Genomic DNA, 16,737 nt, shown 5'->3' with positions numbered 1-16,737 from the left:
CAGCACTACTGGAACAGTTGGGAAATCCACCGCTGTGTTCAACAGAGCCAGGAACTTCCCTCAGGTGCCTCGAACCCCATCCTGTAGATGCACACTGTCTGCTGAGGCAGAAGGAAGACAAGAGGCTGACCCAGCTGGGCTGCTCTTGATGCTGCTGCTGTGGGTGTGCCAGGGGACCTGTTACTGGTGCTGCCATCCATACGGACACCAAAAACCACTGCTCCCCAGTGACCCACAAGCCCCAGCTCTCACATCCCTCTGCCTGGCTTACAGACACATCTTCCACCCTAGACTTTCCATGGTAGGAGTAAAGTTTTGGTGCATCCTTCTTCCCTGGAAGGGTAGAGTGCAGTTTTGCTCATACTGGCAGGATGCTCTGAACCTGCTCTGCCTGATGTGAAACCCTGGAGCCTGGAAGTCATGGCCCATTTTGCAGCAAAGTCAGTCTTGTGCTGAAAGAAGGTTGTTACATTAAGTAAAAGATCATCAGATATCTCAGAATGGACTTCTCCAGTTAGATCTCTTATATAAATTTAATGAGGAATGGCTGGTGGTTTTACAAAGCCAGTTGATAATTATCAGTTGAGCTTGACATTTCTGCTAATGGAGTAATACAATTTATTGTACTGTGGAGAGGACCTTCTGTGTAGAAAAGCCAATTTCACTTCCAGTTCTATGTGAAAGATGATACCCAGCATTATTTCTAGAGACCTCTTAATTTAAAGTCACAGATAATTTCAAATACAATTCAAATTCTTGCAAATTTTTGCTCTTCTGCCTAGTCAAAAAATAGTTATTTACTTAACTCCACAATTAAGCTGAAAGCATTTCTTGTCTGCGAAAGGCTCACTGCCCTTTAGAGAGAAAAGATTTGAGTTCTGTCTGTCGTTAATCCTTCCTTTAAACTCCCTCCAATGAAATACATTTGAAAAACACACACATTGCACTTTTTTCCCCTAGCTGCATATATATTCTGCTTGCTCTGGTCTGCAGTTCATGTCTGGTCTCTCATCTCCCTTATGGAATGTTTTGCTGATAGATAATTCTGAACCTCCCTTCAGTACTGGGAAGAGAAGAAAACTCTTCTGAAAGGTTAAAGTGTTGCCATAGAATAAATTTTATTTTGTTACTGTTAGTGATATTAAGACAGACCCCAAGCCTGATGGCTGCAAGGGAATTTTAAAGTTCAACTTAAGCAAATTAAATGTTTCAGTGGGAAGAAGGTTTTGATTGGAAGTGGATAAAAACCTGTCAGATAATTATGGAAAAAATATCTGTCCTATGCTCTTATTAAACTACTATCTACTTATACCAAGTGGTGAACTGCCCTTGCTGGGATCTCAAGGCTATAGAAAAGCAAAGCCCAAGGAGTCTCAGCAAAGCATTAAGTATATGGTTATTCTTAAAATAATTGAAATGAAAGCATTAATGTTTTTAAAACCTCCGTTAACCTTTGAATCCCTAAGGTATCTTTACTAGACTGTTAATACCAGGTGCATTTTTCTCTCTTTGGGCAGTTATTTTTGCATAAGTTTTCATTGCTGTCATGTTCAGATGCTGTGGCTGACTTTCAAATACAGTTATTTCCTTGAAATTCCTGCTGGCTCACACTCCACAAGCTTTGTTGCACAGGTTTGTGTAAGGAAAATTTTGATTTATGATACTTTAAAGCCAAATAAGCAGTCCTTTTTCTGTTCACATACTGGGTTTTATTGCCTGAGTATGTCTACTAAACGGGCAGATTTACTTGACATTCCATAAAACAAGGCAACTGGGCAGAAAATGACATCTTTGAGTCCACGTGAAAAAAACACCATTTTCTTTTTCTCTTGGCATTTCTACAAAGCACATACTTGAATGAAACCTCCTGCCTGTTTGTGTGTGAAGACATCTTCTTCTGGGCAGTCCTGGCTCCCCCTGCTTGCCCTGCGAAGTTCCATGATAAAACAGCACTCTTTTGAATGTGAGGTACATAATGCAGGTGCACAATGTTGGCAGATGAGTTGATCCAAAAGAATATGCCCATATAATTAAAATGAATGCTTTCATCCAGATGTGGCTGGTTGGTCAGATGTCAAAACACTTGCTGTTTGTCCAAGAGAATTTCTTTTTTAAGAGACTTTTACACAGAACTATCCTGAACATCTAGCTTCCAGGGCTGTAGTTTCATATTTTGAGGGTGACAGATTATAAGGGACTGAGATGTGAAGCCAAATTTTTTTTCTCAGTAAAGAGGATTAACTAGAGGAATCAATGACTGAAAGGAATGATGGATTTGCCATCCCTTGATATCTTCATAGCCAGTCTGAGTGCCCCTCTGAACAGTAATCAGAGATGGGTTGGTTGGGTCTGTGCAGGGATAACTGGCTGACCCTCGGTTCTGTCTCTCATGAATGGGCTGAGCACAGCTGCTCCAAATGCCTCTTTTAGCCCTGAGATCCAGGACAAGGCTCCCCATTGTCCCCTTTCTGGAGTGTCACTTTGCTGGCACAGTGCCACCAAAGTCTCTGGGTGCCCAGCTGTCAAGGACAGCCCTGGAGGCTCTTGGGCCAGGGAAGAGAGATGAGTCAAAGGAGGTTATGCAGCTGTGACTGGGCTGCTTTTGTTTCACATGGATGTGTCAGCTCTCCCTGTGTAAGAAGCTGTGTCACCTATCCTCATTGTCCTTCCTACTGCCTCCACTTCATGCTGTCCCTAGCAGTGCCTTTTTGTCTTCTTAGTGTTTTCAGTTCTCTCCTTGATCATCCCATTCTCCCAACTGATACACCTTTCCCTTCCTGCACCTACCATGCTCCACTCAAGTGCATCACCACTTTCACTCTCCTGTTTCTGTCTTGCCTATCTGGACTGTAGATTCCCTGGGGTCCTGATACTTTGATGGTATTAGGGAGGGTTGGTGCCATAGGGATGCACGGAAAGATACATTATCTGATCTGTTTGCTCCAGTGTGCAGTGTATGGGGGTAAGTGCTTGAAGTAGAGGTAGGTAGATCTCATTTATCTATATTAATTCTTGGTTATCTGCTCATTAATCCTTGATGCCATAAGTCCTGCTGTAGAAAGTGTGATTAATATAACAACAACAATAATTTGCAAAGATTTTTATTTTAGGGGGGAAAAGCAGTGAGAATCTAAAACTGATAGAAATTATTGTTCAGATAACAGGCTGAAAGTTACACTGAAATTAAAGATGTAATGAAAAGTTTTTAAACTCTGTACTGCTCTGCCTTTGCTTTCTCTGAGATCACAGTTTACACCTGAAGCCACCACCATGAGAGGATCATTTCCTCATGGCCAATTTATCTAGCAATGAGAGAGGGAACAGTTTTCAATATGATGTTGCATCCTGCAAAATTTTCTTGCTGGAGCAAAAAGAGGGACCAAGTAGTATAGCATTACAAACTGGGGTCCAGGGCTCCTTCTATTGTAGCAGCCTGACCATGTTTTCTGCATCCATCAGGCAGAGAAAGAAAAGCAGCATCACTGGAGCTCCATGATCTGGTCTCAGCCCTGCCAGTCCTGGGAATGAGGGATCCTGAAATGCTTTCTGAAGCACAGTGGTGTTCCCCTACTGCCAACTGCAGCAAGAGAAGCAGCACAGGTCACTCTGGTGTGCAGGACTTCTGAGGATGTATGTGAACCCTTGCTGAGAGATGGGGGAAGAGAGAAAATCAGATGTGCCAGAAACAGTGGATGCATTTCCTGCTAATGTCCCCAGACAACAGCAGCATTTAAATATTAGCTGCTCCATCAGAGTTTTTTTTCAACCTTAATATTTTTCAATCTGCAGATTAGAGCCAGAAGATTTCTATTGTCTCTGAGCTGCTTCTGAGCTGTTTTCTAAAGCAAACAGTGCATGTGTCTGCACTGCTTTGACCCCTTCCTATCCCACGTCTCCCCCTCTCCCCTCATCCCATTGGGTGCCTACTGGTTGTACACCTGTGTGTTATCTCTCACTGAGGGGGACAAGGGACTTGCTTTAGTCAGTTTGGAAAAATAATTGACTTTGGACTCATGATTGGCACTGTGGTGATCGTGTTTGCTGATCAACCTTCCCTGCTAGGAAATGAACACTGTAGAAATGATGTGTAAGTGCTATTTTTTTAACATTTCAAAATGTTCATTAGAGAGAGAAAGAAAAGGGATTGGAAAAAAAAAGAAAAAAGAAAATGACTGCCCTCACAATATATATATTTTCTCTTGTAATGTTTGTGATGTGCTTTGGAAGCTGCTAGATTAATTGCCTTTTTCTAATGCTGTTTGCCAGAGTGACGCAAGCTGTGCCTGTCTTTTCTCCTGTGTTTCAGTGGCACAGGTGCCAGTGTAGCCCTGGCTTCCTTAGCATTCACTTTTCATGCAGTATCCTTGATAGTATTAACAGTGATGTGTGCAGGTCTGGAATACTCTTTAGCTGTGGCAGGTAGGAGACTGCATGTCTTTGGGAGAAACCAACTGCTGCTTTCTTCTTTTGCCTTTTTTTTTCTTTTTTTTTTTTGAAAAGCTCTTATCTCCATATAGTGTTAAATATATTTACTTTTATAAATGGCAAAAAATTAAGGGAGGATTTGGTTCAGATTCCCAGCCAAATGCAGTTCTGATTCTGCAGTTGCTTAAACATGTGTACCCTGTGTGGGTACAGTGATATTAACAAACATTTTGAAGTTAGTGAAACTTTCTGTGCATAGGCAGTTGCAAATTGGATAAATGGGTTTAGATTCTCAGAAGATTTTTGATGCACTCTATTTTTAAGCCTCAATAAAATCAGGGTACATAAACTGTACAGGAAACAGGGGTACACACCAGCTAACTATAACTACCATATTCAGACAGAGACTTGTGTCTCTGGGATCTCGCTATAGTCATTGGAGACAGAAATATTATTCAAGAGATGTTTCAAAGCACTTACTTAGTTTAGGCACTTTGGGGGACACATCTTCTAATTCAGGTGCAAAAAATTAAGTGGTATGAATAGCTCTCCGTTTTTTAAGTCCTGGATGTGAGTCATCCAGAAGAAGGTCATTACCACGTAAATTAATGACAGGAGTGCTAACAACTCCGGTGGCTCCAACAGGGACCTCCCGCCCCCAGGATGATAATTAACCTCTCCATCTCCATCCTGCAACATGAGCACGCTGGGCTTTGCAGGGCTGTCATGAGCCATGCTCATTAATATTGGAATGGCACCCTCAGACCCTGTGAGGGAAGGTGAGAGAGAAGAGTAAATGTTACCTATGACGGGAGGTGAGGAGCACCATTTGGAAGCGCAGGGCAGGAGGAGGGGTGTGCATACGCTCAGCTGGTGCTCGCCTCCCTGCCAACAAGGAGAAGCCTGGCTCTGGGAGGTGATGTCTGTGGCTGTCCTGTGAGAGGTTTTCCTCTAAAAAGAGTAGGAAACCACAGCCTGAGCACACCAACTTGCCCCAGCATGCCAGAAAAAACCTGCCTGACACCAGACAAAAGTCACCTCTGTGTCCTTGCCCCACACCAGACAATCCCCTCCTGCGAGTCCTTTGTCCACTCCAGACAAGCCCCTCCTGTGTGTCCCTGCCCCACACCATTGCTGGGCATGGGCTGTATCCTGGGGGAGCCCTTTAGCACACCCAATGCCAGACGTGCCAAGTGAAGAGATGACTTTGCTCCACAACTGTATCTCTCATCCAGACAGGGACAACTCTTAATGAGTTTGGTGTCTCTGATACAGCCTCTAGCATGAATTTTTTTGTAGCAGAAAAATATGGTGGCTGCTGTCAAGCTGCCACAGCAATGGCACTGGGGACTGAAACATGCTGGATGAGGGGCATGATGAAATTTATTTCTTAGTGCTGCAGACATGCAAATTAAGTCTTTTACTCTTGGAAGTCCCCTGAGCAGAACAGGCAGGACTCTGCACCCAGCAGTGATCCTTGCTGCAGAGCAGAAGGTGAGTTGTATTTTTTTTCTGTTTTCAGCCTCACAAACTTTCATTTTGTCAGCTGACTGTGAAAGGTGTTGCTTGTCTCTGAAGCAGCATGGGCAGGCTCACGCTGAAAGACCTTCTCCTATGAAAGGATGAGTGGGAGGACTGGCACAGATTTGAGCTTGATTAGTATTGAGCGTAAGTTTTTCCTTGACAAGTCTTTGGCACATTTCTGATTACTTACCTCTTCTCTGTGCCAAGTCCTTGCAAGACATGTACCGAGTGTCCATTGCCAAACAATCTTTTTAAATATTAATCACTAGGAAAGCACATAAATTCTGCGGTTCAAAAATTGTGTATGTGTCATTTGATCTAAGCCAAAACAACTTTGTACCATGCTTGGTTTCAATTTCTTGTTTTCTGTAGTTTAGAGCTTTCTGCTCCTCCCTGTAAACCACTTATCTGTGCAGACCAGATTATGGCTAGCCCTTGCTTGTGTGTAAACAGGTGCAATTCTGTCATTAATCTCGTGCTAAGGCCAGCTTAATTCCCAAGCTTTATGTTAGGAAGGATGGCAAGAACGAGTGGAGCTGGAACAGGTGGCTAGATCAGGGCTTTCAGGGGTCACAGGGTGTCTCCTCCACAGGTAACTTCATCCTCCTACCCTACCCCTGATGAATCTGACCCCAGATGACAAAGGTGCAGGAGGCCCTTTCTTTGTAGTAATATCTAAACAGAAGCAAGGATGTAAGGAATGCCTGTAGTCTTTATTTTGATGCTGCTCTTAGGGGTGATGATTGATCGGATACCTGAGCAAAGATTTGGAGGTGGCAAACAATATAGGACCTCTTTTGTCCTGTCTAAAACAAACAGCTTTCTTGCTTCACTTACCCTGGCCCTGAGTCTCATCTGGCCTGTTGGTGAATTGCTTTGCCTTCCTAAACTGGCTTATTAAAAAAAAAAAAAAAAAAAAAAGGAAGAGTCATCTTATGAAATCTTACCAATGAGCCTTACAGCTGAGCAAGGTTTACTCTGGTCAGGTTCCACCATATGTTCTTCAAATCTTCAAGTCAAGTCTTGGGGAACAGTTCAGAGAAAATCTCAGCACAGAAAACAAAAGATAGAAGGTTGAACTAGATAAGGTGATCCTTCCTACATTGGAAGAGAGTGCATTCACTGGATATGGCTGGTAAATAGAAGATGCCAGTGTTTTTACTTTCTTCTCTTTTCATTCAGATCAATCAACTTCGACTCTGGTGCTCCTTGAGGATGAGACCTGAAGGCAGGAGCTCCACCTGACCTGATGCACTTTCAGCCACAGTGGAGTAGTTGGGGAAATCAGCAAGTAACTGGCCCAGTTTGGAGAGTCACTGAGCTGCTGCTCCCCGTTGTGAGCCATTAGTGCCGAGGCACTATTCTGGTGCCTTGTCAGAGTTGGGTGACAGGCACTAAGGCTGGAAAGTTTCAGGGCAATGGTGTGATGCCTGCACAGACAGTGAGTGGAGAGATGTAAATTAACAGTTCCTGTATCACTTTTCATGTCTTCCCATTCTTCCTATTTCAAAGGCATTTTTCAAATGTATTTCACAATGTTCTGCATGCCCTCGGATCCAGTTTCTCTAGGGACACTACACAAATCTCTAGCCTATTCCCTTTATTTATGCTCTCTCAGATTATTTTTCCTGTACATAAGTTTTTTTGGCTTCTCTGTGTGACCAATGCCTCTCATAAGATGTAAAATAATTTCAGCCTGGTTTTGCAAGACAAGTGCAAATTATGTCACTGAAAAAGAATATGGATTCCCACTCCCCGCCCCTCCCGCCCCCCCCCCCCCCCCCCCCCGTTGTCTGTCTGAAGTCTGCCGAAAAAGTCTCAACATTTCTCTCTAAGTTGGAGAAGTCATCTTGATTAAAACTTGCCTTTCTCCTATTGACCTCTAAAACCTGTCTGGGAATCTCACATCAGTTCACACTGGTGTTGCAGGAGAAGCTACTGTTAAGCTACTACTAACAAGGAGAAACACCTTGTTATTAACTTTCAAAATCTGCACATATTGAAATTAATTTTTGGTTTGGTCTTAGAACAAAATCCAGGATTTTCAAAATGCTGCCTTTCAAAAAATTCGGGGCAGGACAAGGTGTCTAAATTTTCAATTTCAAAGCCCGGAAGTGTGTTGTTTGGGTTTTCCCCTCTATTTAGTCCTTTTGCTTGTACTTTGTTTTGATAATTTCTATTATTTTGTGATCTGCCAATAGTGACAGTGAAATAATGTGTCGATTTATCGTAATGTCAAAGTAGAAATGTTTTAACCTTTTATTTTTTGCCTAGGGATAACATCACAAGCCTAACTATATGGGACTGAAAATAAACTTTCAGCTATGACTCATAATTAAAATGTTTAATTTTAAAATGATGCCTGGGGATTCAAATCAAAAAGACCATTTTTGGTGGGCAGGTTTACTTGTATTTTTAATTTTTTTTTTCTGGACACTTCTCAGTTTTGCTTTTCACTGATGCAGCCAAGTGGAAATAATGCACATCTCTTTTGAGCAAAATTTGACTGGCTCTTTCCAGCCAGCCCACAAAACAGGTAACGCTACACTTTTACTTAGCTCCATACAGTTACTAAAGCTACTATGATAGCAAGGTGATTCTTTTAAAATGTGGTTACCATGATGGGATAAGAATTCCAAATTAATTCACTGTGAAATGCAGGCATCCAATTTGTTGCTGAGAAATTTATCCTGATTTCTGTGTCTGTTAAGTGAGCTTAACTCACATTCAGGTTGCAAAGTGAACTTCAGGCTGCCGAGGGGATGGAGTGCACTGATAGTGTGGGTCAGCAGTGGGATACAGCCATTCCATGAGTGGAAACCCAGGAGCAGATTGTGTCATATCATACTTGGGTCTGCAGAGCTGTGCTTTTCTTTGGGACTGACACAGTGTGTAAATTGTTAAATAAATTGAATAATTGTTAAAAAAACTTCAGAGTGCCTTTCTGAGTCTAAGGAACATTACTTTCTTGCTAAAATTAGCTGTATTTGAGGGTATGGAGGGGAGAAAGAAGTGGAATTAGTCAGAGTAATATCAGGTTTGGTAACCCAATCCAGGGAAAAATCAGTGAAGCATTTCTGTACCTTTGTGTTTTCCAAAGGCTGTACACTGCTGCTTTGGATAAGTTTTGTAATTCTTTGACATCTTCAAGACTCAGAATTAAATTTAAAGGATCCACCATCCATTCATCTCCACTGCGGAAGACATTTCCCTCCCTGACACCCTTCCAGCTGCTTGGCCCTGTACCATGATTACAGGTTGGGTCACTTCCCTGGGAAGAGTGGTGGCCTTCCAAGCTGCTGACAGGAGGAGAGGAGCTGGAAGTCTTGGGAGCAGCTGTCAGTCTCTGCCTCCATGCCACATGCTGGGGATGGCCATGGCTTTCAGAGGGCTGAAGGTGCCCTGGCTGGAACTCATGGGTACCCAGCCCCAGCCAGAGCCCTCGATGGGGTGCCCCAGCCTCAAACAGCCCAAGGCTGTAGGGAGAAATCTTACTTCACCCAGCAACATGATGTCAGGGAAGAGATAAACCACCCCCTCCTTCGCCCCCTCCGAGTAGGCTAAGTGCTGATCTCTTTCATGTCTCTGATGTCTTATCACATTTCAGATGCTGTCACTACACCCGGCTGGGATATTTTCAGTGGAAATGCCTACAGAGAAATGAGAACAGTTTTGGTAAAAAACAAATATCCAGAACTCAGCCTCCTTTGCATTGCAATGTGATGGGATTTGGAAAGAGTAAAAAGATGTGTGAAAGAAACAGCTTGTTTATGCAGGAAGCTGCTGTGAAACAGGACAAACCAGGCTTTACAGCTCTGTGCTGCCGTGCTTGAGCTGTTTCCAGTGTTGGAGTTAGTCATTTGGAAACCACCTGCAGTGTAAAATAACATCCTTTCTGCTGGAGCTTTCTGTGCAAACCTCTCACCAGTGCTGTCATGAGAGGCAGGCAGCAGCAGCCCCCAGCCGCTGTGTGTGGTAGTACAGACTGTCTCACCCCTTTAGCCAGTGTCTACTTAGTTAAAAGTTGTCTTTGCTGTACTACATGGTTGGAGTATGTGTGCCCATACTTTGCAAGTCATTTGCAGCCTATAATAATTCACACAGTGAGGATGATGCTGTCTATCCACAAAATAGGAATATAGTCCCAGATAAACAAGGCAGATGGAGCTAGGGCTCTGCAGATGGAAGCTTGTTTGCACCTATTGGTGTACTTGCATCCCTAAGAAGGGGCCTCCTGTTGAGAAGGGTCTGCCATAAAGGCCTGGTGGCCACAGCTGGGTGCCTTGGCTGTTCTCAGAAGCAGTCTCCCAAGGGGAAGCATACACACTGCAGTGTGTATAGGGGCTTCCTTCAGTCTCCATGGCTCTCCCACTTGCTTTTCCTGATTGCTCAGAGACATTGTGAAAATGGCAAGTGCTGACTATCTAAGTAGATATTTTATCAAAAATATCTAAGTAGATATTTTATCAAAATATCTAAGTAGATATTTTGATAGAAAATACTCTCATCTCCATAGATGTCTCTTCCTTTTGCACTCTTTTCAACACCTTCCTGTTACCTTTGTGGCATTGACAGGTGGGCAGGACCTGCGTGATAAGCAGTATTCATGCTCTTACCGTTGTGAACTAACTCACTTATTTTGGATGGGGGGCACAACCTACACTTGCCTCAGGAGAAGACTGTGTGCCTGCCAGTTACCTAAAGCACCCCACGTGCTCCGAAGTCCCACCGAAGGCCACCTAGAGCAGTTGGTGTTTGCTTGCCATGGTGAGGTGAGGTCTGTGGTCACCTTGCAGAGGCAAACGGAGGGTGAGCACAGCCCTGCCAGCTGCTCTGGTGACTGACTCTGTGTCAGTGTTCTCTCAAACCAGTGTCTTTCAGACACCAGTTATGGAGTTATGGCTTCCAGAGATGCTGGCCAGGAGATGGTTACACCAGACAGCTTGTACACATTGGTGGGACCAAGGACAATTTCTTCAGAAAGATGGAGCAGCTGAATAAGTAACATATGTTTTTTTATATAAAATTGCTGTCCTTCTCCAGGTGGTTGAGTGTCTTTCAAAGAAGTTTTGGCCTTTGTCTAAGCCTTGCAAACTTGGTAGAAACCAGACCAAAATATTGTGTTGCACTTGAGAAGCAAATCAGCAGCAGCACTGGTCTCTGCCCTCTTACTTTGTGTTTCTGCACAAAGCTAAATAATATTTTCCAGGTTTATATGTCTGTCTCTAAGGAATTCTGGAAATACTTTCAGAAATACCTGTCCCAGTTTCAATTATCTCTGTTCATCAAGTAGCACTATTTCCACTCAGTGGGGTCTGAAACATTAATGACATTTCCCAGCAGGGGCCCAGATGGATAAGACAAAGTAGAAAGAATTGGTTTAGTCATGGAAAAAAGCATTAAAAAGAAAAATATTAAAGTTAAAACCAAAAACAATAATGCATAATAATAAATAAAATACAAAATAATACAAAATAATAAAACAAATATATCAAAATATGCTAAGATTTAAAATTTTATTAATTAATTTGACAGTTCACTTAACAAGTGTTAGTCAGTTTTTAAAACTAACTTTTCTCTCTAATTAAAAACACTTAATATTATGTTGGTATTCTTATTTAAACCTCATGGCTATCTTTCAGTTCTGAAACTGTAAATTTAACCTTTAATATTGAACTCAGATCCTCACTATTTCTAAAATAGTTTTATAATACGGTTCTTAGATGTGCTGTAATTAGATGTAATTAATATTCTTGAATGGACATGATCTTAGATTTATCTGTGAACCTCAAGTCTTTCAGGTATATATAGTTAAGACAAATTATTCATCCTATATTTTTTGAACTGGAATGAGCTTTCTAAGAGACTCCCACAAGTTTCAGTTCATGTTAAGACTTTGGAAGAGAAGTTATTTATCTGTTTTCTCAACTGAAAATGATCCTGTTGTACCCTACCGTAGCCTATTTCCTGCAGTCAGGATGTAATACCAGAAGTATGTCGACTGTACTCTGTTTACTAACACTGAACTAACACTTATTGTAAGTTTGTTCTTGCTCTTATCCCCTCTCCCCGTGGGCAGGATTGTTTGAGCTGTTCACTTTCTAAATTACAGCAGATTTGCCCCCCTTTTTTTCCTATAGGTACCTGTCACTTGGTTGTTAGGGAAAGGAAAAATGATGACTGCAGACTTGCACCTTGCAGTAGAAGCCTAATTTGCTGAGGTCTTCAAGGGTCAAAGGTCTTGGAGTTCCTACTCACACAGAAGACCAAATTGAAAAAACCCCTTAATCTCCACATATGTCAGTCCTTGTCCTTGTGCAACAAGGTTCTGCTGTGCCTAGGAGCTGGGTTTCCTGATCTAACAGGGGCAACCAAGTCTTTAAAACTTGATTGTGTGAAATACTGGTTGTCCTGAACTTGTAGGGAAAGGAGCAAGTTGTAGATGCTCAGTGTTTAACAGGGTGAATTCTTACTGCTTTTAAAGCTACTGCCCATGTGGTTGTCTTTTTTTTCCCCAGTAGTTTTAAAGGCTTTCTATCTCAGTATCTCATAAATACATTACTAATAAATCACAGTCTTTACACTGAATTCTCCTGAATTACTATGGAGAACAAAACACACTGATTTTTTGCTGCTGCACAGAGGAGGGCCCAGAGCCATGCAATCATGTAGCAGTCATCACCTCCTCATAGAGGATGGAAAAACAGAGGTGGGAGTACAGGCTCCTGCAGTTCTGGCCAAAGTAAGGGGGACTGAGGGAAAGAAGCATCTGGCAGCACTAACCTGAGATGTGCAGCCATTGCTTGCTGGCCATTTCATTCTTAATTCGACAATAAACCAGTCCTGAAATTACTTAGGCTTGGCACTGAATTGTTAATGAGCTTGTTGATTCAAAGTTAGAAAGATTTGAAAAGGTGATATATGGACTAAGAAATGATAGGGACAGGATGCCTCTCACTCACAGAAATACTAGGAGATGGTTATAACACTCAGCAATGATAAGGAATTTCTTGAAAACATGCCTTATCTTTTTTACCACCTGCAACAGGGGTCAGGGTAATGCACCCCAGGGAAATCTCTCCTTCCATCCTGCTATTTCACAATGTCAGCTCACAAAGGGAAGGTGGTTGTAAACAGACAACTCCTGGAAGTCCTGAAGTTGTCTTGGCTCCTAGCTCTCTGGAAGACTTCTTTCCTTAGATATGTTATCTCCATGGAAGTGCAAATACCCCATTTTCTATTTTTTACAATCATCGCAGTCACTTTGATCACTAGATATGCATTCAGATAAAAAATAGTAAAGCAAAGGGCTAAGTTCTTGATTATTTACTGGCAACAAAGTTACAGTACAGAAAAATGAAGAAATAAATAAATGCAAACGTCAAATATACTTCACACCTACAATTGCTCCATCTGTCACACAGGATTTCTTTGTGAAACCTGAAGACACCTTTCTGTTCCTGTTTCAGAACTGCTCCTCAGATGGGGCTCCTCTGTGTCCCTTCCCCCTTACACTGCAGGCAAAATTGTTTGTTGTCTCTGCTGCTGAGTGCAGATGAAAGGCAAATATTTCCCCAAAACTTCTAATCCTCTGTAGGGAGACCACAATTGCCTGTCTCAAACACTGTTAAAATCACAGAAGGACTTTGCCCTGACAGAGACACAGAATGGCTTTAACTCCAGGCCTGGTGAGGTCTGGCTAGCACATCCTGGTAATGAATCCAGACAAAAATTCCCCAGTTGTGCCAAAACGTGAGGAGGGGACAACTGCCCCTAAGCACATTGCCAGTCAAACAAAGATCACCCCAAGGTATGGGACAGATGGCATCTGTGACCACCAAAGTGTCCCCCTGGCCCCTGAATATACCTTTGGATTCCTGAAACGTGGACTGTAAGTTAAGGCACTTGATGAGAGCTGAAATAAGATAAAAATGTTACTATTGTCTGTCTGTTATCTCAGGCCTAGAGGGGAGGTAAACAAGCTGGAGGAGCAGAATGTATCACTGCAAAAAATCCCCAAGGGAAGACAACTCAGCAACTGTGCTGAGGTCAGCTCCCACTGGGTGGAGGTGCTTCTGGCAGAGGGAGATCGTGCACAACCCACGGAATCAAAAAACCCACTGAGTCAAAAGAGGACAAAGACTGTGCATGGGACTGATTAGCATTGGAAGCAAGGGAATCATTTAACTAATAGAATCAGAGAACTGTGTATCCAGTGAGCATTAACTCCTTTGTTTGTTAAAATGTATAAGTAGTGAAAAGTTTTGGAACCTTGGGAAACCCATCACCGAGAAGACCAGGTGAAGAAGGACAGTGGGATGCTGCTGGATCCATGGGTGGTGGTATCTTTCTACTTAATCTGTCTCTCTTTCCCTCCCTCTCTCTCCCCCTCCATCTTTTCTATTTCTTTCTACCTCTCTCTACCTCACATTTATGGGTAAATAAAATCTGTACTATTGACTTCAGCCTATGGTCTTGTTTGCACCTCAATTTGGGTGGAGGCATGTCTCTAATAAATGGATCCTAACACCCTCATCCACCCTCAGGTTTGTTTTTAAATTCTGATCTTTTAGCTTAAACTGTTCTGCATTTAAGATATATAGAGAAACTTTGCAGTGCTTATTTTTCACACTTACCCCTTCCTCAGTTGCAATGTGGCTGTGCATCTATAATGTAACATTTGTCCTAAATCTTCTCAGACAGGGCTGGGTTTTTTTTGAAAAAAGTTTGGATTTGGGTTTTTTTTCCCTTAACCTCTTATGACACTATGTTTAACACAGATGCAAGGGATAGGGGCCATGGAACAAGTGCCTGTGTCCAGTGATGTTAAGTTTAAGGGGTATGGTTTATTCAAATCTAAAGTGGCTAAATCATATATTATTTGCATGCCTTGATGACATTTGGATCTTGTAGGGAAACCTTATTCTGTATGATGATGCCAGATCCTAGTACCTTTGTGAAGTTATCCTAGCATTACAGATATTTATAGCCAAAAAAAGTAGCATTTCACTCTGGACCTCAGAGGAAGCAAAATATTGTTCTGAACTTCAACTAGGAATCCTGACCACCAGTAGAGCTTTTATTTGATTTTCGTGCCTATGTCTACATGGCTTCCTACAGTACTATATCTCTACTATATCTGTAGTTCTGTAAAAAGAAATTTACCAATGATGTCACTGTAACTTTGCTAATTAATACATATTCACACCATCTTTAAGAGCTGCTAGTAAATTTTTATTCCTCCAGCACATAAATTTGCCACACACTATGTAGTTCCTTTCCAAAATGGCTCAGACATCTCGTTTACAACTCGCTTACAATCACCCTTCCAGGCTAGTTAAGGTAAGACATTTCAAGATATGATTCATCATGATATATATGAGATTATGCTTTCAAATTTATCCTTGGCTCTGTCTCTTAACATTTTCACTAAATGCTGAGCTGACAGCTGGTGTCAATGCACAAGCTTTGCATTTTTCCTTGCTTTTATGAGACTTTACCAGATCTCTGCAATAGTAATAGTATTTTCCTCAAAAAAAATTAGTGTTATATGAAGGAAGGTGATGGAAAAAATAGTATGTTCCTGAGGGGTCAAAAAATCAATGTTGGTAGAAAAAGGATTTGATGTGCCATGTAGACCATTGTGTACAAATTAGCTGTTACTTATTTGTCAGAAATAGTCCTACACATTGGATAATGAAGCCACGATTTGGGAAAAGGTGGAGAGACAGGTTATCTGATTATGGTATCATTCCTTACAGGAGGAAGTACTAAGCCAGTTTTAGTACACATGTCCTCTCAGAAACTTTGATCCTGTTAATAACATTTAAAAAAAGAGACAGATATGAAAATTAAAGGAAAACCAACCCAACAATTTGGAGACAAAATATCTCTTAGAATAGCAGTTTTGGTATTATTAATAAGTGATTACATCTTGGAGAGGGACAAATATATAGAAAAATCAATGCTAATTCATTTGGATCACTCAACAACATTAAATATGATAGACTACAAATCCATGCTGGGTTCCTGGTGGCTCTGCTAGGGGCAGATATTTCTGTGCTTCAGTTACTCTACCGATTCCTTGAAACCTCACCAAAAAATAATTTGAAGCAACTGGAGTTTTGACCTTAATTTTTTACTTGGCTTTCCCAGGTATTTGAAAGTTCTAGACAAAGAAAGATTCTCTGTGTTCTCTTTGGCAGGTTTATTTCTCACATTTCCTGACCTTGGGATGGTTCTGTGCCATGCGTAGAAGTTCATCAAATCATTAGGCATGCTGATAGCTTCCCAATAAGGGGCCTAGAACGGACGGAACATTTCTGGTCTTTCTGCTGAAGTGGTTTGAAGCCCTGCCTTCTTTGTGGGACTGTTTGCTGTTTTCAGACACAGTCAGAGGCAGTTGCTTGTCTCCCTGTTCATACACGAACTCACAGCTGTTCTTTTTTCTAGACTGTCTTTTCTATATTTAGCCATGCATCAGTTATCTTCAAAAAGCTTGGACACCACCATAGTTACTGCTGAGGAAAGCTTAGAAGATTTGACTAAGCAGGATGTGGGTGGTAGACTTATGTGAGTACTGCTCAAATTGGTTCAGAACAGATTTGGCATCTACATTTTCTCCTGGATTAGTTGAGTGAATAACTTTGGCTTGTGAGGCTGTTTAGGAATGCTTCATTTTAAAAAATTGCAGTGGGTGCTTAGGTCATATGATATTTTATTTCCCTCATGGGATTACTGAGTTGTTGCTGGTTTAAAAACTGTGAAATGAAAGCCCTATGACAACTG

This window comes from Corvus hawaiiensis, chromosome 2 (assembly GCF_020740725.1).
Source record: "Corvus hawaiiensis isolate bCorHaw1 chromosome 2, bCorHaw1.pri.cur, whole genome shotgun sequence".
In the NCBI taxonomy this organism is placed as follows: Eukaryota; Metazoa; Chordata; class Aves; order Passeriformes; family Corvidae; genus Corvus; species Corvus hawaiiensis.
Note: the sequence above shows the minus strand (reverse complement) of the source record.